This window comes from Salvelinus fontinalis, chromosome 1, assembly GCF_029448725.1.
Source record: "Salvelinus fontinalis isolate EN_2023a chromosome 1, ASM2944872v1, whole genome shotgun sequence".
Lineage (NCBI taxonomy): Eukaryota > Metazoa > Chordata > Actinopteri > Salmoniformes > Salmonidae > Salvelinus > Salvelinus fontinalis.
Window position 1 is genome coordinate 24,413,925 of NC_074665.1, and position 27,061 is coordinate 24,440,985.

Sequence of the window (27,061 nt, forward strand, 5' to 3'; positions counted from 1 at the left end):
TCGAATTTCATTAGTCTGAATAGTGTTACACCTAAAAAAATAGGTCCCAAAAAATATTAGCATACTTTAAATTTCATCCCCCCAAAATCTCAAAGTAACAAAGTTGTCAAACTTTGAGTGTTAATTTAATGTTAAAGGCATCCTGAATGCACCTGACCAGTGTAGTTTTTTCGTATTTTTTTTTCACCCTGGTTATAGGCCCGCCAAAGCCATGTCAAGAATTCGAGGAAATTAGCAATAAAAAAAAAATCCCACACCCCCCCACGGCTAAGAATGACATTCAAGATAGTAAATCTTACTCCAAGCCATCTTCAAAAGTTGGCAGCCCTGCATTTGCAGTCAAAGTTGCAAATTAGGCTACTTCAAATAGTACTCGAAACACTGCTTAGTTGGCTACTGGCTAATCAAGTTTTGCATTTCAAACCATAGCCTTATGATGTGTTACACTATTATTTTCATAGAAAAACAATCAGCTATCCAGCTACTCAACCAAAATGGAGATGGTTTTCAGCTTGTGACACAAAAGCAAAGCATGTATTTCGGAAATACCTTTGCCTCAAACGCAATGTTTGCTTTCTTAGTGTAATGTTCTTGAAGTGTAGACACGTTCAAGTGGTAGGAACGTGAGCAAGCAGCTGCACACTTGAACATTTTTTACATGCTAGCATGGTCAGCTAACTATGTTGTTAACATTAGACCACCACACAGCTGACTTCGAACTGTCAAGGATGGAGAGTTTGATTGTGAAAGAGAGACCGCTGTTGTTACCACTCAACAAGGAGAAAACTGTCTGATGGATTTGTCATGGTTCAGGTGGGACAACCATGTTATGGTTTCTGAGCTTGCTACTTCTCTACAATCAAGCCAAGAGATCATGTATCTTTGATATTATTTTGTAGTGTTGGCTGTGTAGTAGCCGCGTGCCCTTGCATTGATTCTTGGACAGTCAGCTGTTTATGTAGACAGCATCAGCGAATTTGTGGATAAGTTAATTACATGCTACGTTGCCAGAAGAACAAACCATTTTTTTTAACAGATCTCATGGTAATGTGTATGTTTTGAAGATGATCTGATGGCCTATTTTATCTACTTTTGTTGCTATTTTATTTTAGGTGAGAGACTTCAGAACGAGAATACTGCTTCACCCAGATCATCAACTTAACCTATCTGAGTACAAGTCCCCTTTATTCTATTTTGTGTGTCCCCGAGAGATACAGACGCAACAAGGAATGGTCTGTCAGTGTCAGTCCCTCCTGTCTGTCTTTGTTTGTCTGTCTCTCTGTCTCTCTCTATCTCTGACAGACTGGCGCAGAGAAATGGTGGTGTCAAACTTAATGATACATGTTGCTTGTCTTCGTTGGTACCCTGAATGAATTATATTGTACTCTAGTCCCCTGGATCAAATGGAATCAATGATTTATTACATATCCTTCTGCATTGCAGGCTTCAATGCTGCTGGCAGCTGAAACAGGTATTGCGTGGATATGTGCATATAGTAAAATAGGTAAGACAAACAGGGCAATCTACACTAACACTTTAACTCTACCAATTGAGAGACCAAATTCTTTCAGATGAAGATGTTTTCACCAGTCGGTGGACTGGACTGTTTAGTGGTTAGTGGACTGTACATTGCTTTGTTTGACTTGCTTGTTTAAAAAAGTAGTTTCCACTGCTTAATTAACATTGCCTTAGAAATGTCCCTATTTGTTATGTGGTCCCCTCTTGGTTGTTGGGATTAGATTAATATTTCACCCTGGGCTGTAAAGTTCATTATGTTCCCAGGCTTTAAGCTATTATTAATTATTAAACCTAGTGACAGGCTCCATTAATCAAAACCTTGGCCTTGATTTAAACGGCTCCTTCAAGTTGGTTTGTTGGAAGACACTACAGTATCACTTAATTTTCTAGCTATTTAGGCATGTCTCTTTTCTCATTGTTTTTGTCTTTTCACAGAGATGACATCACTCGCCTGATCTAGTCAGCTTTGTTTTGGAGCTGAAGACTGTCCTGGTAAGAGCATCTGTTGTTGCCTCAGATTGATATTGACATATTCCTAAATGTCATAATAATACATACAGTACTGAAATGCTGGTGATTGAATGTAAACAGGAAGTGTTCTATGTTCCAGGAAGTGGCCCTGAAGAGCATGCTGGAGTGTCGCTCCATACCCCCTCCACAGTACTACTCTCGGCTCATCACTGAGATGGAGGACCTAGGGTTGGGAAAAGTATGTACTGGAGCAAGTAGGACTAGGGACAGGAGTTTTTCTTTACTACGTGACCTGACCAGGAACAACTCTGGTCGCTAGTCACAGAGTCTACAACTATGACCTGGAGTATTTCCTAGTGAGGTCTATTAGACCAGCCAGTGACACATTATTACCTTACAGCTACTCTACCATCAATATAAAGAAAGGCTTTGGACAATATTGTACTGTATTAATAACTGAACCAGGGTTTGCATAAGGTGCTTAAAGTACTTGAACTTGGCACTCTGAAATTCAAGTACTGGAATACCTTGAAAATCTGACATTTTCTCAAGTTGGTCCTTGAAAAGAGGAGAACAGAAAGTGATCAAATATGTTAAAATGAAAAATGTATGTCTTACAAATTAATTTCCATACTTATCCCATTTCCAGGCAGAATACCAAGGTTTTATTTCCTCACGTGTTTCGCGCTCTGGTTGCCAGGTGAGCTCGCTCATTCCACCCACACTGCTACTTAGCCAGGCAGGTACAGAACTGACTGGTTAGGCGCCGCCAAACATCACATCGATAGCTAAAACGCCAGGAAAATGTAGATTCAATCCTTGATGGTTATGAAGCGGTTTTGCCAGATCCATCCAGGGATGTAGTGGAGGGTAAAGACACTCAAACGCCATTTACGCACCATTTTATTTGTGAAATAGTATTTACTCACCTTTTTTATTTTGATAATTATCATTTACCTACTTATTATTGCGTACCCAGTGTTGATCAAAGCTCAGAAGGCTTCTTGATCTGAGTTCTAATTGTGCCTACCTCTGAACGAGTGGAATCATGAATGATTCATGTGAAATCGTTATGTTCGCCTGCTCCCCCAGATTTGCCATTTTAGTCGAGCATTCATTCACCACTATGCCCAACGGGAAACTCCGCCGACAAGCTCCCACCCTCACCAGACCGTGAGGCTGTCTGAGACTCCGTCCCATTCATCATCCACGGCCGGACATCCTCAGCCATTGAACCAGCTGCCATCAACTGCAGTTCTACTATAAGAAACATCTTGGTTCCCATGGTAAAAACCCTGTGCTATCCTGGAGCACGAGTACAAGACACTACAAGGCTGCTTGCAACCATTCTATGTCAGTTACTGGAAACTGACACTGTTGTAGACCATGTGAGATCAAATGACATCAGGGGGGCTATCTCGGAACTTTGCAAGATTGATTTAAAGAACTGATTCTAGCACTGAAAGATTACAAAAAGTGGGCAATTATTTAAGGTCTGGTACCATCATTGGGCCGAAGGTGTGAAAGGAACGCAGGCCACTGGCATTACACACCTGGCTAAAATATTTCTTTAGCTCTGTTGGAATCACTTGTATAGATAACTTCGACACCTTCTGGAAACCGAATATGCTCTACAGGAATGACGGAGTCTATCCAAATCATTTTGGCTCCTGGATTGCTGTTCACGCATTTCAAGGCTGCTTTGAGACATTGACTCATCAATGACCCAAGACCAGCTCAGTTAATCCCTACCATTGTGTCACTGAGTTGTCATAATGCTGTGCAAATGTACATTATCCCAGGGACGTTGGCAGACACAATTTAAGTAACTTAATGTATTTCCCCCTAACTGCCCTGAATGCCTCTGTTGATCCTACAGCCATTGTATGCAGTAATCGTGTGCCTATGAACCAGAGTTATACTGGCGGTATTCTCTGTGTGTAGCTCACCTTACGCTATCAGCTATGAGCATGTCTACTTCTGATAAGCTTACCAGTAAAGCAATACAAATAATCAAGCATCCCAGAAAAGTTATAAAAATAGCCCACATTAACATATGTAGCTTAAATTCATTTTTTGGAGAAATAGCTACCTCAGCTCCATCATTCATTGATTCAGATGGCTCATTCTTCTCAAAACCCACTGATATTACCAACTAATTTAATTACATTTTCATTGGCAAGATTATCAAACTTAGGCAGGACATGCCAATAGCAAACACAGACACTACACATTCAAGTTTAACTGACAAAATTATGCAATTTTGAATTCCATAAAGTGAGTGTGGAAAAGGTGAAAATGATTGTTGTCTATCAACAATGACAAGCCACTGGGGTTTGACAACTTGGATGGAAAATTACTGAGGATAATAGCGATGATATTTCCACTCTTATTTGTCATATCTTCAATCTAAGCCTACTAGAAGGTGTGTGCCCTCAGGTCTGGAGGGAAGCAAAAGTTGTTCCACTACCGAAAAATAGTAAAGCACCCTTTACTGGCTCATACAGTCGACCAATCAACCTTTTACCAACCCTTACTAAACGTTTGTAAAATAAAAAATTGGACCAGATACAATACTATTTTTCACTAAACAAATTGACAACAGACTTTCAGCACACTTATGGGGAATGACATTCAACAAGCACAGCGCTTACACAAATGACTGATGACTAGCTGAGGGAAATTGATGATAAAAAAGATTGTGGGGGCTGTTTCGTAAGACTTCAGAGGGGCTTTTGACATTATCAATCATAGTCTGTTGCTGGAAAAAGGTATGTGTTCTGGCTTTACACCCCCTGCTATATTGTGGATAAAGAGTTACCTGTCTAACAGAACACAGAGGGTGTTTTTTAATGGAATCCTCTCCAACATAATCCAGGTATAATCAGGAATTCCGCAGGGCAGCTGTCTAGGCCCCTTATGTTTTTCAATTTTTACTAACGACATGCCACTGGCTTTGAGTAAAGCTAATGTGTCCATGTATGCCGATGACTCAACACTATACATGTCAGCTACTACATGGACTGAAATGACTGCAACACTTAATTAACAAAGAGCTGCAGTTAGTTTCAGAATGAGTGGCAAGGAATAAGTTAGTCCTAAATATTTCAAAAACTAAAAGCATTGAATTTGGGACAAATGATTCACGAAACCTTAAACCTCAACTAAATATTGCAATGAATAATATGGAAATTGAGCAAGTTGAGGTGACTAAACTGCTTCGAGTAACCCTGGTTTGTAAACTGTAATGGTCAAAACATGTTGATACAACAGTAGCTAAGATAGGGAGAAGTCTGTCTATAATAAAGCGTTGCTCTAGCTTCTTAACAACACTAGCTTTAAGGCATATTCTACAGGCCATAGCTTTGTCACACCTGGACTATTGTTCAGTCGTGTGGTCAGATGCCACAAAGAGGGACTTAGGATAATTATAATTGGTTCAGAACAGGGTAGTATGACTGGACCTTAAATGTGCATGGAGAACTAACATTAATAATGAAATTAATAATTAATAATGCAATTAAAAATGCAATATCAATGTCTTACGGTTCAAAGTGGAGGAGAGGTGACTTCAGCACTACTTGTTTTTGTAAGAAAGACCTTTGTGGACCAACAATTTTGTGAAATACAGTATAATGACACTTTAAATATAAAAGCAATATAATATTATGTACAGTAAAGACAAAATATAAATGCAACACGCAACAATTTCAAAGATTTTACCTAGTTACAGTTCATATAAGGATTCAGTCAACATCATCAGTACTGACTTACCACTTATGTAGTAAATAAGTAGTGAAACACGCATTATTGAGTAGAACTTTTAAGGTAGTGATGAATAGTACGTTTTTTTATGAGGTTGTGGGGGTGCACTGCCATCTGTTGGCGACTAAAAACAATTGCATAATAGGAACTATTATAAATTGATGGTCCTTGGAAATAAATATTAGAGCTTTAAAAAGTACTTGAAAGTCCTTCAACTTGACTTGCAACTGTCTATACGAACCCTGCTGACTATTGAGTAATAGTTAAAGCCAGATCCCATTTAATAACTCTGCCTTACTGAGTGACAGCCAGAGCTAATACCATCTTCTCTTTGTCACTGATGATGTATCTCCAGCTACTAATTTTCCACTTTTCCCATTAATGACCACCGCTACTATTTTGATATTAGCAATTGCAAATTGGTTAGATTGAAGACCTTTCTCTTAGGGTTAATCGGGGGAAGGGAGGGGGGTGAAGTTATGTGTAAACGAGGTTAACGTAATTTCAATGTTGTATTACCGTTAGAAGCAGCGGGCGTATCTCAAAGCACTCGAGATGTGTTTAGTGTCTTAATTGGCAGCAGCGTTAATAGCCCAGAGTTTTCACTAGCTCTGTCCGCTGATTGGTGCAGGTAAGAGAGGCTTTCTATGTGCCTGGTCATTTGAATGGGCTTGAGTTTTATTTTTTGCCTTGAGAAGGTGTGTCATGAGTTAATGAATGGGAATATGGAGTCAAGTATCTCTACTCTTGCCCCCTCTATGCCCTAAACCAGGGATCTTCAAACTTTTCTTGCCTAGGAACCCCCTCTCAGGCAAACTGGCAACCCAGGGAAAATATAAGGGCTCCTGAGTGGCGCAGCAGTCTATGGCAGTGCATCTTAGTGCAAGAGGTGTCACTGCAGTCCCTGGTTCGAATCCAGGCTGCATTACAATCAGCCGGGAATCTCATAGGTTGGTGCGCTTCTTGCCCAGTGTCGTCTGGGATAGGTCTTCATTGTAAATAAGAATTTGTTCTTAACTGACTTGCCTAGTTAAATAAACAAATATATCCTCTTTTCTACTGTAGGTAGAGTGAGACTTCATAAAGTATTCATACCACTTGACTTGTGTTACAGCCTGAATTCAAAATGCATTTCAGCCATCTGTACACACTACCACATAATGACAAAGTGAAAACATGTTTTTAGAAATGTTAGCAAATTTATTGAAAATGAAATACAGAAATATCTCATTTACATTCAGTAAGTATTCACACCCCTTTGCTATGGCAATCCAAACTGAGCACAGGGACATTCGATTTCTTTTGATCATCCTTGAGATGTCACTACAACTTGATTGGAGTCTACCTGTGGGACTTTCAATTGTTTGGACATGATTTAGAAAGAAACACACCTGTCTATAAGGTCCCACAGTTGACAGTGCATGTCAGAGCAGAAACTATACCAAGTCCAAGGAATTGTCCGTAGATCTCCAAAATTGTGTTGAGGAATATATCTGGAAAAGGGTATAAAACAATTTGTAGAGTGTTGAAAGTTTCCAAGAGCACAGTGGGAAATGGGGGGAAAAAAGGAATTACCCAGACTCTGCCTAGAGCTGGCCGTCCAACCAAACTGAGCAACCTGGCAAGAAGGACCTTGGTCAAGGAGGTGACCAAGAACCCAGTGACCACTCTGACAGAACTACAAAGTTCCTCGGCCGAGATGGGAGAATCTACCAGAAGGACAGCAGTCTCTACAGCAACTCACCAATCTGGTCTTTATGGGAGACGAAAGCCACTCCTGAGAAAAGGCACATGACAGCACGCCTGGAGTAATAGATTTTGTGGTCTGATGAGACACAAATGTAACTATTTGGTCTGAATGCAAAGCACTATGTCTGGAAAAAAACAAGCACAGCTCATCACCTGTCTAACACCATCCCTACCTTGAAGCATGGTGGTGGCAGGATCATGCTATGAGGATGATTTTCAGCAGCAGAGACTGGTAGATGGTAAGGAGAGAGGGAGACAAATACTGTTAAATCCTTGATGAGAACCTGCTTCAAAAGACCACAGACTGGGGACAAAGATTTACTCTTCAACAGGACAATAACCCCAAGCATACAGCCGAAGCAACACTGTAATGATTTCAGAACAAGAATATGAAAGTCCTTGAGTGGCCCAGCCAAAGCCCAGACTTGAATCCCATTGAAAATCTGTAGAAAGACTTGAAGTTTGATATTTACCGCCACTCACCATCTAGTGCTTGAGAAAATCTGCAAGGAATAATGGGAGAAAATCTCCAAATCCAGATGTTAAAAGCTGATACAGACATACCCAAGACAACTCAAAGCTGTAATTTCCGTCAAAGATGCTTCTACAAAGTTTTGAATCAAGGGTGTGAATACTTACTTTTTTTTAACATGTTTTCGCTTTGTCATTATGGGGTATTGAGTGTAAATGGGTAAGAAAAAAATATTTTTTATAAATTTTGAATTCAGGCTGTAACACAACAAAATGTGGAATAAGTCAAGGGGTATGAATACTGGATTGTGCAACATTTACCCATTATTCTTTTGAAAATTCTTCAAGCTCGGTGAAATTGGTTGCTGATCATTGCTAGACAACCATTTTTAGGTCTTGCTTTATATTTTCAAATAGATTTAAGTGAAAACTGTAATTTGGACCCCAGGAACATTCACTGTCTTCTTGGTAAGCAACTCCAGTGTAGATTTGGCCTTGTATTTTAGGTTATTGTCCTGCTGAAAGGTGAATTCATCTGCCACTGTCTGGTGGAAAGCAGACTGAACCAGGTTTTCCTCTAGGATTTTGCCTGTGCTTAGCTCCATTCAGTTTATGTTTTTCATCCTGAAAAAGTCCTCAGTCCTTTACAAGTATACCCATAATATAATGCAGCTACCACTTTGCTTGAAAATATGGAGAGAGGTACTCAGTAATATGTTGTATTAGATTTGCCCCAAACATAGCACTTTGTTTTCAGGACAAAAGTGAATTGCTTTTCCACAATTGCAGTATTAGTTTGGTGCCTTGTTGCAAACAGGATGGGTGTTTTGGAATATTCTGTATAGGCTTCCTTCTTTTCACTCTGTCAATTGGGTTAGTATTGTGGAGTAACTATAATGTTGTTGATCCATCCTCAGTTTTCACCTATCACAGCCATTTAAATCTCTAACTGTTTTAAAGTCACCATTGGCCTCATGTTTAAATCCCTGAGCCGTTTCCTTCCTCTCCAGCAACTGAGGTTAGGAAGGACACCTGTATGTTTGTGATGACTGGTGTGTCCATAGTGTAATAACTTCACCATGCTCAAAGGGATATTCAGTGGCAGGTTGTTGTTTTTTTACCATCTACCAATAGGTGTCATTCTTTGCGAGGCATTGGAAAACCTCCCTTGTCTTTGTTGTTGAATCTGTTTTTGGAATTCACCGCTCGACTGAGGGACCTTTCAGATAATTGTATGTATGGGGTACATAGATGAGGTAGTCATTCAAAAATCATGTTATACACTATTGTTGCACACAGAGTGAGTCCATGCGACTTATTATGTGACTTGTTAAGCACATTTTCACTCCTGAACTTATTTAGGCTTGTCATAACAAAGGGGTTGAATACTTATTGACTCAAGAAATTTCAGCTTTTCATTTTAGATAAATTTTAAAATGCAAGAATTTAGAAAAGCATAATTCCTCTTTGACAATATGGGGTATCATTACTCCATTTTAAATTCAGGCTGTAACACAACAACATGTGGAGAACGTAAGGGTGAATACTTTCTGAATGCACTGTACCTCCCGGTTGAATACCCCTGAATACCCCTGCCCTAAACACAGCTTTTATAAGTGTTGGTTATCATTAAATAGACATATCTTGATTCCATATTCACCTGTTTTCATGGCAAATAAATGTTTCTTGTGTGTGTCATTGTTGAAATAAGAGATGTGTGTTTGTGTGCACCTTTGTGCATTGCTCTTCAATCTGTCTTCAATCTGTCTTTAGGTTTCCCTAAAATCGTATACATTGCCTTTACCACAAATGGCCATACATCTATTTGGCTTTTATGGTAATCGGTACTGGTTGTCACACGTTCCTAAAGTATGAGGAGTTTTTTAAGGCTTCACTTAATCTCAAGCTTCCCTCCAGGATAAGTACACCAGAGACATGTTCTATACATTTGATAGTTCATCCAAACATAAAGTACTTGCTGGTGAAATAGTATGTGAATGAACTCACATGTGAGTAGAATTGACTGTCTATGGCTTTCTACATAGATGTCAAATACTTTTGAATTGTAGCTGGAGCACCTCAGTTCTCATCATTACTGTAACAAATGGCAATTTCACCACTGTTTAAAGCTAGCTCCATCCATATACTGCTCACTTAGACACACGTGTCATCTCTTCCTGTTTTCGAAGCAGCTCCGTTCCTGTTGTTACATTTAGATTTTTTGATTGATGTGATTTAAGTGTCATATTTTACAAATGCTCGACTCTCATCAGTCTTCACAGTGGGGCATCGCACTGTCACGCTGTGTCCATCACGCCAATTGCCAGCCAGCCCCTGCTAATGTGGGGCGGGAGGCCCCATGTGAATGCAGAGTAGAGATGGGACTGTGACGCAACAGTGGAGCTGTGATATTGATATGCAGATTTTTTTGTTTTTTATAGATTACCCCTAGTAAAATAGAATGAGGGAAGGGGAGATGAATTGAGTGAGAGGGACATGAAGAGTGAGTTAATAAATGATGTGCGTATTTTACTAGGTTAAAGGAGAGCGAAGTGCTGTGTTGCATCGCGGTGTGTGTGTCTGTACCTTGCCACTGATTTCTATATTTGAGTTCAGTATGTGTCAGTGTACGTGTATGTGTCAGTTTTTCAAGCATCATACTTGCATCCGTCAGAAACAGTGCCATTACTGCACTGTAAATATAAGACAAAGTAGTCCCCAGAGTCTAGACACTGGTCTAAGGTCAGTTTGACGTTACCTTCGCTAATGGTTAAGGTTAGAATTAGGGAAAGGTAGGCTGGTCCTAGATCTGTACCTACGGGGGATTTCTATATGGTGCACTAAATCAGGGGAGATCTGAGTCAGAACAGGGACAGCGCTAATGTAGATGTTCCACTCCCTCTCTCGGGGAGTGATTAATAGGCTATAATGGGAGCAAGGTGCATTCCCTCTACTAAACCCCTCTGACTCGGCCTGTGTGTGAGAATGCGTCCCCTCTGTATGCAGTATGTGTCTGACCAACTGAGTGACGGAGATCTGTGTGTTCCCACACTGGTGTTCATTGACACAGAGTTCCGCACACTGAGACTTAAGGCTGAGAACTCCTCAGGACGACAGCATGTCGTCACCGTCAAATTGAATCCCAAGGTAAGAGAACACACGTACACTGTGTAGAAAACACTAGGAACACCTGCTCTTTCCATGGCATAGACTGACCAGGGGAATCCAGGTGAAAGCTTTGATCCCTTATTGATGTCACCTGTTAAATCCACTTCAGTCAGTGTAGATGGGGAGGAGACAGGTTAAAAAATATATTTTTAAGTCTTGAGACAATTGAGGCATGGATTGTGTCTTTGTGCCATTTAGAAGGTGAATGGACAAGACAAAATATTTAAATCAAATCAGATTTTTTTGGTCACACACACAGTATTTAGAAGATGTTATTGCGGGTGTAGAGAAATGCCTGTCTTTCTAGCTCCCACAGTGATGTAGTATCTAACAAATTCACAAAAATGCACACAAATTTCAAAGTTGCACCCCCTTTGAATGGGGCCTTTGAATGGGGCCTTTGAACGTGGTATGGTAGTAGCTGCCAGGCGCACAGGTGCCAGGTGCAAAGATTTGAGTGTGGCAAAAACTGAAACACTACTAGGTTTTTCACGCTCACAAGTGTCCCGTGTGTATCAAGAATTTTCCACCACCCCAAGGGCATTCAGCCAACTTGACACAACTGTGGGAAGCATTGGATACAACATGGGCCAGCATCCCTGTGTAACGCTTTCGACACCTTGAAGAGTCCATGCCCCAACAAACTGAGGCTGTTCTGAGGGCAAAAAGGGGGGGTGCAACTCAATATTAGGAAGTTGTTCCTATTGTTTTGTACACTCATTGTATGCTATGATAGTCAATTCTCACACACATGTACACTTACAGTTAAACTAACTAAAGCCTGAATTGAGAAAACACACACATTGTAAGTTAACAGTCAATATAAAAAAAACAAGACATACTCTTACACATTACAGTCAAATATCCATGTATTAAAATAAAGTACTTGTGTTAAAAGACATATCTAGGGCAAACATACTTTGGGGGAAGTCTGTGTGAGAGGTGCCAACACGCTGTGAGATGGGAGTGTAGAGATATCCACTTTAGACACTCAGTGGTATGATACAACCCTCCAAAACCAGAGGAGAGGAGTGAGATAAGACCATGTGGGCATATCTAGTAGAAATACATCTCTGTGGTCCTCTTAAAATGATTAAGAAGGGCATGGAGGAGGTACGACATCTAGATCACTTTGAGCACATCTTGGTTGGCGATAGAGGCCATATTCTGGGTATAGCAGGGTGGCAGTGCTGGGTTAGAGAGTGCTGAGACGGATGGCATCATCGCAGCTTGGTGGGTAGCTGGCCCTGATGATATCCAGAGGAGGTGGTTGGTTTCACCCTGTGCCCAAATGCCCACGTGCCCACCAGCCAGCCCCTATCTCTGAGTAAAAATTCCCCCTGTGGCCCAGCTTCCTCGCCCGCCCCTCTCCCCTACCCAAGTCATAGGATAGAAGGTAGGGGTTGGCAGAAAGAGTTGTGGCTGGGGTGGGGTCGGGGGGTGGGGGACAGGCAGGCTGGGAAAGGATAATATGGAGAGAAATTAAGAAAGAAATGTTAAGGACAGGGCGTGGTTTAACTTCTGAAAAATGGTCGTGAGAAAGCAACAGGTAAAATAGCAAAAAAAAACTATGCTCATAAGCTATATTTAGTGTGTACTGTACAGTATTGCTAACAGGTACCCAGGGAGGGGTGTTAATTAAGGCATGTTCCCCTCCAATTCACAGCACTATGTAGAGGCCACAGAGTGCTTTGCAGAGGGACCTGTTCCACCGGCAATGACCTGGACACCACAGGTACAACACACACACACACATTCTCAGTCAGACAGTAATATTGAGCCTTGGACACTGACAGCTGTTCTCGTTCTGTGTGCTGTATGTGAGCCTCTACATGTGTGTGTGGGTGTGTGTATTTTATTGTTGTGTGTGTGTGTGTGTGTGTGTGATACATGGCAAACCATACAGAGAAGACCAGCTCAGTACAGCTCTGCCGTATGGAGCCTGTCTGCCTGCTGGGCAGCTGATGGATCACTCCTGTGCTGCGAAAATTGTATCTGGTGCGTGTGTGTTGTGGGGGAAGGGCTTGTCTGTCTGCTGTCCTGACATGTTCATTTAAATGAGTAATTATTGCCTGCTCTGTTGCAGGGCCAAGATGTGCCACACTGCGTGTTTGTGCGATAGAATGAGGGACAGAAAGACTCTGTAGTTTGTGTGCACATTAGAGAGAGAACAAGAGACAGACAATGCATGCGTATACGTACATACTACATACCTGTTTCGTGTCTTTTCAAAAACAGTGTGTGGTGATTGTCTGTATCAGACTGTGGGTGGGCAGGACCATCGGTGGGCACCAGACCCACCACTGCAGGTGTGGCACAGCATGAACAACCTCAGCCAGGCAGTCTGTGTGTGTGAGTCCGTGCGTGTACACACGTACGTGCCAGACCTACCAGTCATAAAGGATTGGAGGACAGGGTTAGAATCATACCTGTCGTCAGCCAGGTGAAGAAAACCCAGGCACATACGTCACTGTTCCCTCAATGTCCACACAAGCCATGATTATGAAAGCTTTAGGTATCCATTCGTGCTGAATTACTCCATTTGAAACCTGCTAGATGATTGCTTTTATTAGCAGTGTTTTAGTAGGTACAGTTATACTCGCGTTTCCTCAGTAGTTTAGCATGTAGTGAGGATAGATCTGTCTTTACTCAGTGCTAGATGAAGAGGCTTAATTAAGGCACTCAAGGAGCACTGAGCGAATCTAAGCTTTCCACAGACACTCTTACATCCTGCCACTCAAATCCAGCAGGAATTCAGTTACCAAGCCCTCTTTTACTGGGTCCACTGTATTTCTATGGAGCCATAACCATAATCACGCCACTGGCATTAATTGGCCAGTAATTGCGGAGTCTCTGCACCTGTGCGATGCTAAATTGTGTGCACTGTGCTGGCACAATGACCCATAATTTTGGTTCATTTCTCTCTCTTTATTTTTTCTCTCTCCTTCTCACTTCTGTCGGGTTTCCCTCTTTAGTGTGTCGTGGTGGTGGGGGAGAGAGCTAGTCTAATCAAATAATTTGTTCAAGGGAATTAGATTTGTTGAGCCTCTGTCTCCATTAAAAACTTAATAAAGAGTAGAATAATTTTCTAAATCATGTTTGTCTATGTGATACTATCTCGTGGTAGTCTATAGTCTGATATGTCATCTTCACCTTACAAATTTAGGCAAAAAGATTTTCCCAACCGTTAGATACAACTTACGTGGTTGAGACAGCTAGTTGTCTGAAGTTATAATTGTGGTCATTTTAATACAGAGAAAATGATTAGTCAACATGTACAGTAATTCTCTCCAAGACCAGACCTTTCTATAGATGCAAATCGTTCTGCAAATCATGACTATCTAATTTGTACGGGCATAATTATATTAATGAATTATTATTTTTCTCAATTAGGCCAATTCATTTCTTTATTGAGAAGTGTCCACCCCCACATTTGAAATCTGGTTTAGGTTGTCATAGCCGTTGTGTTCTGTTACTCACACAGAGTTCTCTGGGCAACGTTCACACTCAGTTCCTGCTGCTTCTAGAGTCTCTGGACGAGTTTTGGGAGGTTATAGATTTATGAAAATACCTGGGTTCTAGTGTAGGCTCGTCCAGGAACACAAGGAATGGACCATTCCCAAGAACTAGTCAGCCCTTCCCCCTCTGAGGGGCCAAAATGTATCTCTCTGTTACAGTATCCAGAGGACTGACTATTGAATGAGTGATAGAATAATGATATAGTATCCATGTTTGGTATCTATCTGAAATGTGTTCACATAGGACAAATCTGATGCTACCTACATGGATGAATTATCTCTGTGGTAACTTGTATCTGTACAGGGTGAATTCTGAGTTACTCCATTATGCAAAGGATTTTTATTGTCCTCTCAGGAATTCTATCACATTTACATTGGTCTCATCTCCCACACAAGCCTTTAAATGCTGTGACACCCTGTGGAGATTGGGCATTGGTGGTCAGGTTACACTGTAAACTTGGTATCATTTGATTGGTCAAAGGTGGTTGGTTTTATGGTTGAAAGGTTACACCTTCAGGTGTTATAAATGGAAGTAAATGCCTTTGTTTTCTCCCTTATCCTGTATCAGGTCCACGGAGGAAGGTTGTATGATCAATTCTAATTGCCTAGGCTTCTAGGCTTCTGGCCTAGTAAGCATTGTAACGGCTCTCTTTCGGTGAGTGAGTTGACCAAGGCGCAGCGGGTGATGAATACATAATACTTTATTGTAAGACGAAGACAGACATGAAATACACTTGACTAAATAAACAAAATAACAAAACGAACTAGACAGACCTAAACTACGAACTTACATGAAACGAAGAACACATGAACAGGAACGACCGAAAGAACGAGACGAGACAGTACCGTGTGGTGCAACAAACACAGACACAGCGACAATCACCCACAAACAAACAGTGAGAACAACCTACCTTAATATGACTCTCAATTAGAGGAAAACGCAAAACACCTGCCTCTAATTAAGAGCCATACCAGGCAACCCAAAACCAACATAGAAACAGAAAACATAGACTGCCCACCCAAAACTCACGCCCTGACCATCACACACATACAAAACAACAGAAAACAGGTCAGGAACGTGACAGAACCCCCCCCCTCAAGGTGCGAACGCCGGGCGCACCAGCACAAAGTCCAGGGGAGGGTCTGGGTGGGCATCTGACCACGGTGGTGGCTCAGGCTCCGGACGCTGTCCCCACACCACCATTGTCACTCCCCGCTTCTGTATTCCCCTCCCAATGACCACCCTCCAACTAAAACCACCTAAATGAAGGGGCAGCACCGGGATAAGGGGCAGCACCGGGATAAGGGGCAGCACCGGGATAAGGGGCAGCACCGGGATAAGGGGCAGCACCGGGATAAGGGGCAGCACCGGGATAAGGGGCGGCAGGTCCTGGCTGAGGGACTCTGGCAGGTCCTGGCTGAGGGACTCTGGCAGGTCCTGGCTGAGGGACTCTGGCAGGTCCTGGCTGAGGGACTCTGGCAGGTCCTGGCTGAGGGACTCTGGCAGGTCCTGGCTGAGGGACTCTGGCAGGTCCGGGCTGAGGGACTCTGGCAGGTCCGGGCTGAGGGACTCTGGCAGGTCCGGGCTGAGGGACTCTGGCAGGTCCGGGCTGAGGGACTCTGGCAGGTCCTGGCTGAGGGACTCTGGCAGGTCCGGGCTGAGGGACACTGGCAGGTCCGGGCTGAGGGACTCTGGCAGGTCCGGGCTGAGGGACTCTGGCAGGTCCGGGCTGAGGGACTCTGGCAGGTCCGGGCTGAGGGACTCTGGCAGTTCCGGGCTGAGGGACTCTGGCAGGTCCGGGCTGAGGGACTCTGGCAGGTCCGGGCTGAGGGACAGCCCCTGACTGTGGGGCAGCTCATGACTGTAGGGCAGCTCATGACTGTAGGGCAGCTCATGACTGTAGGGCAGCTCATGACTGTAGGGCAGCCCATCACTGTAGGGCAGCTCATGACTGTAAGGCAGCTCATGACTGTAAGGCAGCTCATGACTGTAGGGCAGCTCATGACTGTAGGGCAGCTCATGACTGTAGGGCAGCTCATGACTGTAGGGCAGCTCATGACTGTAGGGCAGCTCATAACTGTAGGGCAGCTCATGACTGTAGGGCAGCTCCTGACTGTAGGGCAGCTCCTGACTGTAGGGCAGCTCCTGACTGTAGGGCAGCTCATGACTGTAGGGCAGCTCCTGACTGTAGGGCAGCTCCTGACTGTAGGGCGGCTCCTGACTGGCTGGCGGCTCTGGCAGCTCCTGACTGGCTGGCGGCTCTGGCAGCTCCTGACTGGCTGGCGGCTCTGGCAGCTCCTGACTGTAGGGCGGCTCTGGCAGCTCCTGACTGGCTGGCGGCTCTGGCAGCTCCTGACTGGCTGGCGGCTCTGGCAGCTCCTGACTGGCTGGCGGCTCTGGCAGCTCCTGACTGGCTGGCGGCTCTGGCAGCTCCTGACTGGCTGGCGGCTCTGGAAGCTCCTGACTGACGGACGGCTCTAATGGCTCGGGACAGACGGGCGGCTCTAATGGCTCGTGGCAGACGGATGGCTCAGAAGGCGCTGTGCAGACGGATGGCTCAGACGGCGCTGGGCAGACGGATGGCTCAGACGGCGCTGGGCAGACGGATGGCTCAGACGGCGCTGGGCAGACGGATGGCTCAGACGGCGCTGGGCAGACGGATGGCTCAGACGGCGCTGGGCAGACGGATGGCTCAGACGGCGCTGGGCAGACGGATGGCTCAGACGGCGCTGGGCAGACAGATGGCTCAGACGGCGCTGGGCAGACAGATGGCTCAGACGGCGCTGGGCAGACAGGCAGTGCAGAAGGCGTTGGGCAGACAGGCAGTGCAGAAGGCGTTGGGCAGACGGCCGACTCTGCCCTGCTGAGGCGCACAGTAGGCCTGGTGCGTGGTGCCGGAACTGGAGGTACCGGGATGACGGCACGCACTTCAAGGCTAGTGCGGGGAGCAGGGACAGGGCACACTGACCTCTCGAAGCGCACTATAGGCCTGGTGCGTGGTACCGGAACTGGAGGTACCGGGCTGAGGGCACGCACCTCAGGGCGAGTGCGGGGAGAAGGAGCAGTGCGTACAGGGCTCTGGAGACGCACAGATGGCTTAGTGCGTGGTGCCGGAACTGGAGGCACTGGGCTGGAGACACGCACCATAGGGAGAGTGCGTGGAGGAGGAACAGGGCTCTTAAAACGCACTGGAAGCCTGGTGCGTGGTGTAGGCACTGGTGGTACTGGGCTGGGGCGAGGAGGTAGCGCCGGAAATACCGGACCGTGCAGGCGTATTGGCTCCCTTGAGCACTGAGCCTGCCCAACCTTACCTGGTTGCATGCTCCCCGTAGCCCGTCCAGTGCGGGGAGGTGGAATAACCCGCACTGGGCTGTGTTGGCGAACCGGGGACACCATGCGTAAGGCTGGTGCCATGTAAGCCGGCCCAAGGAGACGTACTGGTGGCCAGATATGTAGGGCCGGCCTAATGACATTTGGCTCAATGCCCAATCTAGCCCTACCAGTGCGGGGAGGTGGAATAACCCGCACTGGGCTATGCACCCATACAGGAGACACCGTGCGCTCTACTGCGTAACACGGCGTCTGCCCGTACTCCCGCTCTCCACGGTTAGCCTGGGAAGTGGGCGCAGGTCTCCTACCTGCCCTCGGCCCACTACCTCTTAGCTCCCCCCCAAGAAATTTTAGGGTAGTACTTGCGGGCTTCCAGCCTTGCTTCCGTGCTGCCTCCTCATAACGTCGCCTCTCCGCTTTCGATGCCTCCAGCTCCGCCTTGGAACGGCGACACTCCTCTGGCTCTGCCCAGGGTCCTTTACCGTCCAGGATCTCTTCCCATGTCCAATCCTCCTTTTCCCACTGCTGCTGTCGTTGCTGTCCGTTAACCCGCTGCTTGATCTGGGTTTGGTGGGTGATTCTGTAACGGCTCTCTTTCGGTGAGTGAGTTGACCAAGGCGCAGCGGGTGATGAATACATAATATTTTATTGTAAGACAAAGACAGACACGAAATACACTTGACTAAATAAACAAAATAACAAAACAAACTAGACAGACCTAAACTACGAACTTACATGAAACGAAGAACACATGAACAGGAACGACCGAAAGAACGAGACGAGACAGTACCGTGTGGTGCAACAAACACAGACACAGCGACAATCACCCACAAACAAACAGTGAGAACAACCTACCTTAATATGACTCTCAATTAGAGGAAAACGCAAAACACCTGCCTCTAATTAAGAGCCATACCAGGCAACCCAAAACCAACATAGAAACAGAAAACATAGACTGCCCACCCAAAACTCACGCCCTGACCATCACACACATACAAAACAACAGAAAACAGGTCAGGAACGTGACAAGCATCTCTTTGTCCATGCTTTGCCTTATAAGTTAACCTCAGAATCTATATGACGACAATAATGCTTTGTTTAATGTCAGTATTGCCTTGTAATGGGTGGATTAACAACATTGCATTCACTCCACATCACCAGCCAGTATAACAAAGTGAAAAGAAGGTAGTCTGATCTTTGTGGCTTAAATAAAAAATTAAATATGTAAGATTTTGGTCAAATCCAATTTAACACAGTATAGAGTGAAACCTTCTGTATTGTCAAGTATTGTGGTGTCAATATCATGTTCTGGGTATGCTTGTCACTGGCAGGGACTGGAGAGTTTGTCAGGATCAAAACAAATATGAAAGGAGTCTTCTGAATACCTAACGCTGGGATAGAGTTGTATTTTTTACTGGGACAAAACCACACATTTTAAAGCCAAAGATAGACCAGGATGGCTTTTAAAGAGGTGTTGAGTGACCCAGTCCTGACTTAAAACTGTCTGAAAATCAATCAGAGACAAGGTTTAAATATTTCTGTCCATCAATGATTGCCAAGCAAATTTACTGAGCTTGAGCAATTTTGACAAAAACAATGAACATGAATATTGAGTTGAACCCTCTTTTGCCCTCAAAACATCCTAAACTCATCGGGGCATGACCTCTACAAGATGTCGAAAGCGTTTCACAGGGATTCTGTCCCGTGTTGACTCAAATGCTCCCCAGAGATGTGTCAAATTGGCTGGTAGTGAATCTCTACCCCAAATAGCTCGTTCCATCTTATCCCACAGATGCTCAATTGGATTGAGATCTGGTCACTGCAGTAAGCTGAATTCACTTTCATGTTCGTGGAACCATTCTTGGGCAATCCAAGCCTTGTGGCATTATCCTGCTGAAAAACTCAAATCGCAGACAGAAACACTGCTGCCATGAAGGGATTCACATGATTGGCAATGATGTTCAGATCACAGGAGGCTGCTGAGGGGAGAAGGGCTCATAATAATGGCCAGAACAGAGCAAATGGAATGGCATCAAACACCTGGAAACCATGTGTTTGATGTATGTGTTTTACCATTCCACTAATTCTGCTCCAGTCATTACCACAAGCCTGTTCTCCCCAATTAAGGTGCAACAAATGCTTATGGTTCAGATATCCTGTGGCATTCAAAAGCTGCTCCACTTTTATCAAGGGGCCCAATGTGTGCCATGAAAACACACCATCACACAACCACCACCAGCCTGCAATGTTGACACGCGGCATGATGGATCCAAGTACTCATGTGTTGTTCTCCATACCCTAGTCCTCCCATCCATCTGAAACAGCCATCAGACCAGGCAGTTTTTCCAATTCTCCGGTGTTTTCGTTCCTTTGCCCACTGCAGCCGAAGTTTCTTGTTTTCTAATGAAAGAAGTGGAACTCTAAGGTCGTTGGCTGCCATACCCCATTCGTGTTAAAGTACGACAAGTTGTGCATGCTTTTATTGGTCTTTGGGCACCAATGTTGTACTGGACTGTCAGTTGAATAACTGTAACCCGTCTGTTGCTCTGAACAATATGGAATGTGTACTCTGTATTGAATGACTGTGCTTCAGTATTTTTTAACCGCTTCCTCCTTCCCACATTTAGTCTATCAACTGATCTGACTCAATTTGATAAGCAAACACAGAGTATTGAGGAAACTTGGCTTCCACCTACCATATGCTGTCATGTCTGTGATCACAGACAAAGGAAATATGTACAGTGCCTTCAGAAAGTATTCACACCCCTTGACTTTTTCCACATTTTGTTGTGTTACAGCCTGAATTTCAAATGTATTAAATGTAGATGATTTTGGCACTGGCCTACACACAATACCCAATTAACGTCAGACTGGAATAATGTTTTTGAATGTTTTACAAATTAATTAAACATTTAAAGCTGAAATGTCTTGATTCAATAAGTATTCAACCCTTGTGTTACGGCAAGCCTAAACAAGTTCAGGAGTAGAAATGTGGTTACACTTCACTAGGGTAGGGGTCAGCATTCGAAATTTTGGATGAAAAGCGTGTCCAAACTCAGGCCCAGAAGCTAGGATATGCATATAATTAGTAGATTTGGATAGAAAACACACTAAAGTTTCGAAACTGTTAAAATAATGTCTATGAGTATAACAGAAATGGCAAGCAAAAACCTGAGGAAAATCCAACCAGGAAGTACTATTATTTTGAAAGGCTGTTTTTCCATTGAAAGCCTATCCACCATACAAAGACGTAGGACCCAGTTCGCGATCTCTATGGCTTCCTCTACATGTGGCCAGTCTTTAGGCATTGTTTCAGGCTTTTACTCTGAAAAATTAGGGATATACAGCACTTTCAATGAGAGGCCAGTGGAAATTTCCAGACATGAGTCCTGGGAGTGATCAGGAACGCGCCTTTCTTGTTTCTGCTTTTCTATTGACAAAGCCTGTGTCCGGTTAAAATATTTTTGATTATTTATGACAAAAACAACCTGAGGATTGATTTTAAACATCGTTTGACATGTTTCTACTAACTTTTATTGTACATTTTAAACTTTTCGTCTTGATGTTGAGAGTGCGCAATGTGCATTTGGATTTCTGAACTAAACGCACCAACAAAACGGAGGTATTTGGACATAAAGAGGGACATTATCGAACAAAACGAAAATGTATTGTCTAACATGGATACCTGGGAGTGCCACCAGATGAAGATCATCAAAGGTAAGTGATTAATTTGAACGCTATTTCTGACTTTTGTGACACCTCTCCTTGGTTGGAAAATGGCTGTATGGTTTTCTGTGGCTAGGCGCTGACCTAACATAATCGCATGGTGTGCTTTTGCTGTAAAGCCTTTTTTAAATCTGACACAGCGTTTGCATTAAGGAGAAGTTTATCTTTAATCGTATGTTTAAAAGTCTGATAATAAATTGCATGGACTCAATCTGTGTTTAATATGTTTTTGAATGACTACCTCATGTCCGTACCCCACACATACAATTATTTGTAAGACATTAATGCAGGGAAACTTAAATCAGTTCTACCAAATTTCTGTCAACATGTTAAATGTGCAACCAGAGGGAAAAAAAATCTAGATCACCTGTACTCCACACACAGAGACGTGTACAAAGCTCTCCCTCACCCTCCATTTGGTAAATCCGACCACAACTCTATCCTCCTGATTCCTGCTTACAAGCAAAAATTAAAGCAGGGAGCACCAGTGACTCGGTCTATAAAAAAGTGGTCAGATGAAGCAGATGCTAAACTACAGGACTGTTTTGCTATCACAGACTGGAACATGTTCCGGGATTCTTCCGATGGCATTGAGGAGTACACCACATCAGTCACTGGCTTTATCAACAAGTGCATCGGGGACATCGTCCCCACAGTGATTGTACGTACATACCCCAACCAGAAGCCATGGATTACAGGCAACAGTCGCACTGAGCTAAAGGGTAGAGCTGCCGCTTTCAAGGTGCGGGACTCTAACCCGGAAGCTTACAAGAAATCCTGCTATGCTCTGCGACGAACCATCAAACAGGAAAAAGCGTCAGTACAGGGCTAAGATTGAATCATACTACACCGGCTCTGACGCTCGTCTTATGTGGCAGGGCTTGTAAACTATTACAGATTACAAAGGGAAGCACAGCTGTGAGCTGCCCAGTGACACAAGCCTACCAGACGAGCTAAATCACTTCTATGCTCGCTTCGAGGCAAGCAACACAGAGCTGTTCCAGACGACTGTGTGATCACACTCTCCATAGCCAACATGAGTAAGACCTTTAAACAGGTCAACATACACAATGCTGCGGGGCCAGACGGATTACCAGGATGTGTGCACCGGGCATGTGCTGACCAACTGGCAGGTGTCTTCACTGACATTTTCAACATGTCCCTGATTGAGTCTGTAATACCAACATGTTTCAAGCAGACCACCATAGTCTCTGTGCCCAAGAACAAAAAGGCAACCTGCCTAAATGACTACAGACCCATAGCACTCACGTCCGTAGCCATGAAGGGCTTTGAAAGGTTGGTAATGGCTCACATCAACACCACTTTCCCGGACCCCCAGACGCACTCCAATTTGCATACCGCCCAAACAGATCCACAGATGATGCAATCTCTATTGCACTCCATACTGCCCTTTCCCACCTGGACAAAAGGAACACTTATGTGAGAATGCTATTCATTGACTACAGCTCAGCGTTCAACACCATAGTACCCTCAAAGCTCAACACTAAGCTAAGGATCCTGGGACTAAACACCTCCCTCTGCAACTGGATCCTGGACTTCCTGACGGGCCGCCCCCCAGATGGTGAGGGTAGGAACACATTTGCCACGCTGATCCTCAACAATGGGGCCCGCCAGGAGTGCGTGCTCAGTCCCCTCCTGTACTCCCTGTTCACCCATGACTGCATGGCCAGGCACGACTCCAACACCATCATTAAGTCTGCAGACAACACAACAGTGCTAGGCCTGATCACCGACAACGACGAGACAGCCTATAGGGAGGAGGTCAGAGACCTGGCAGGGTGGTGCCAGCATAATAACCTATACCTCAACGTAACCAAGACTAAGGAGATGATTGTGGACTACATGAAAAGGAGGACCGAGCACGCCCCCATTCTCATCGACCGGGCTGTAGGGGAGCAGGTTGAGAGCTTCAAGTTCCTTGGTGTCCACATCACCAACAAACTAGAATGGTCCAAACACACCAAGATGGGCGTGAAGAGGGCACGACAAAGCCTATTCCCCCTCAGGAAACTAAAAAGATTTGGCATGGGTCCTGAGATCCTCAAAAGGTCCTACAGCTGCAACATCGAGAGCATCCTGACTGGTTGCATCACTGCCTGGTACGGCAATTCCTCGGCCTCCAACCGCAAGGCACTACAAAGGGTAGTGCGTACGGCCCAGTACATCACCCTGCCATCCAGGACCTCTACACCAGGCGGGGTCAGAGGAAGGCCCTAAACATTTTCAAAGACCCCAGCCACCCCAGTCATAGACTGTTCTCTCTACTACCTCATGGCATGTGATACCGGAGTGCCAAGTCTAGGACAAAAAGGCTTCTCAACAGTTTTTACCGGCCACCAGAGATTCTGGGTTTGAGCCCAGGCTCTGTCGCAGCCGGCCGCGACCGGGAGGCCCATGGGGCGACGCACAATTGTTCCAGCGTCGTCCGGGTTAGGGAGGGTTTGGCCAGCAGGGATATCCTTGTCTCATCGCTCACTAGCTACTCCTGTGGTGGGCCGGGCTCAATGCACGCTGTCCAGGTCGCCAGGTGTACGGTGTTTCCTCCGACACATTGGTGCGGCTGGCTTCCGGGTTGGATGTGCATTGTGTCAAGAAGCAGTGCAGCTTGGTTGGGTTGTGTTTCGGAGGACGCATGGCTCTCGACCTTTGCCTCTCCCGAGTCCGTACAGGAGTTGCAGCGATGAGACAAGACTGTAACTACTACCAATTGGATACCACAAAATTGGTGAGATAAAGGTAAAAAAATAAATAAGTAAACTGAATAGAGCTAAGCACATGCAAAACCTGGTTGTCTGCTTTCCAACATACACTGGGAGACACTCACCTTTCAACATTACAATAACCTAAAACACAAGGCCAAATATACACCGGAGTTGTTTATCAAGACGACATTGATGTTCTTGAGTGGCCTAGTTACAGATTTTACTTAAATCGGCTTGAAAATCTATGGCAAAACATGGAAATTGGTGTCTAGCAATGATCAACAGCCAACTTGACCGAGCTTGAGGAATTTTTGAAATATTGTACAATCCAGGTGTGCAATGCTCTTAGAGACTTACACAGAATATTAGTGTTTCCTTTGTCCTTTTTTTATCGGATTTTCTATGTTTGAATTTTTTTTCCTCTTTGGCATGAGTATTTTCTGTAGACTTGAAAATAAAAAAAATCAAAGAAATATTTGGGGGAGACAAAAGGAAAGATGGATTATTTTTGGGGGCACATTATTTGTCCTGTTGAATGTACACTACCCCAAATAAACATTTATAACATAATGATTTGGTAAGAGTTTGCGAGGACCAACCAAGGTCGAGTTTGTTTTATCCAAGTCCCAACAATTGTTGCCAATTGTTTCTTTAAATCCAAGGTCATGCTTGGCAAAATGGTACCACACAGAACTCATTGTTGGTTGCCTAGCAATGCTACTAAAATATATTAAAACACACACACTCCTGTCGCCAAGACTGAAGCAGGCAGCGACCCTCAAATTGAAGGGGTCACGCAGAAATATTGCTTTTTGCATTTAAGAATAACAAACAGAATGCAATGATGGCTGTACACAAAGACGAGGCTGATGGGGTGGAACAGACAAGAGCAGAGCGTTTGTCAAAGTTGTTCGAATATTTCCTCTTTGCCTGACTCTCTGTTGTCAAATATGAATAGCTGTTTGTAAGAGCCTGTGTGCTGCATCCAGGAAAACCCTTGACAGCACTAGAAACAAATTAGATTTAGGGTGATGTTTTCTAAAATGCACAAAGAAATGACTGTATTACACAACACTAGCAGGGGGATTTATCTCTAAAACTGTATTTTTACAATGTCCATTTGTAATTCACCAATTCATTGTGTGAATTATTTTCTCTTGCAGTGGTAACACCTTTGAGGAACAAGCTCAATGCCAACATGCATTCATGGTAAGTTAGGTAATCAAACATTTATTTATTGGTATTGTCTTATGTTATATGTCCCATACAATGGTATTTCCTGATTTATAGTGCTGGAAACATTCCACATGAACGAAGTACACTATTCCATATAATGGCCTTGGTCTTCAACATTCAACAATTGTAAACTCCTCTTCCCCCTGTCTCTCCCTCATTTGCATGGCTTTAATTAGTGTGTGAAGAAGCTGTTTCTCGTGTCTTTCAGGAGCCCGGACTGCAGCGCCTTGCAGAACCTCTGTGATGTTTTGGAGATAGAATTCCCGTCACCTGCCTCCCTCGAAAAATCTGAACTAAGAACAAAGTCTTAACATGAACCAAGTCTCCTATGCCATATAATCGTGATAGCCTCGGTCTTCAACATTTCCGAGCAGGGAGAGAAATACAGGACATATTGGTCATAATTGTAAACTCCTCTTCCCCCTGTCTCTCCCTAATTTGCATGTCTTTAATTAGTGTGTGAATGAGCTGTTTCTCGTGTCTTTTAGGAGCCCGGACTGCAGCGGCTTGCAGAACCTCAGTGATGTTTTGGAAATAGAATTCCTGTCACCTGCCACCCACGAAAAATCTGCACGTTGTATTTCCCTGTTTCAAACACCAAGCCCTCACAATTACCTCTACCGAGCAATCGTGTTTGTGGTGGACAGATATATATTTTTCTGTCTGTTATTCTTTTTTATGTTTGCTGGAGGTGGGTGTGCATCCCCTTTAATTGGGTTGTTTGCAGAAAAAAAATCATTTGAATAACAAAGATGGCAGAATCCTTGCCACTATCAAGATTGCTTTAATCACACATTTATCCATTTATCTTTTTCTTTTTTTACTTGCCGGCGGATGGGTTGAAAGGGCGCCGTGTTTATCCGCTGTCGCCGCAGTGATTAATGCCTCAGCATCATTAACATTCGGAAGATTGAAAAGTTTACTTGACCAGATGTTGACATTTTACCTGCCATCCTCTTTTTAATGGATCGCTTGGAGTGAAAAAAGGGGTTTCTCATTACACGAAAAGCAATATGCAAAAAGAGAGAGAGTGTAGGGGAGGTGGATAGACTGGTAGAAAAGAGAAAGTGTTGTGTAGTGGGATAGAGGAAGTGAAGAGGGGTGATAGAGAGAAAAGGAGAGACAGGAGGAGAGAGTGGGGGATATCTGTGAATTCTGTGTCTTGATCAGTGACTCTGTGGTGTGTCTTGTAGAGTTTCAGTGTGGAGTGTGGGATCTGTTACTCCTACCGTCTGGAGTCGGCCAACCCTGATCAGGTGTGTGCAATGACCATCTCTGTAGCCAATCGTTCCACCAGACGTCTGTACGAGGTGAGGGACACACGCCCACGACTATCCAACCTGATCAGTAGGCCATAAAAGATCAGTACACACACAATATCCAAA

The 27,061-nt window shown here is 44.2% G+C and overlaps 1 pseudogene; it reads left to right on the plus strand.

Moving 5' to 3' along the window:
- The first annotated feature begins 658 nt into the window (after positions 1-658).
- LOC129843750 (E3 ubiquitin-protein ligase FANCL-like) lies at positions 659-27,027 on the plus strand (annotated as a pseudogene).
- The last annotated feature ends 34 nt before the right edge of the window (positions 27,028-27,061 follow it).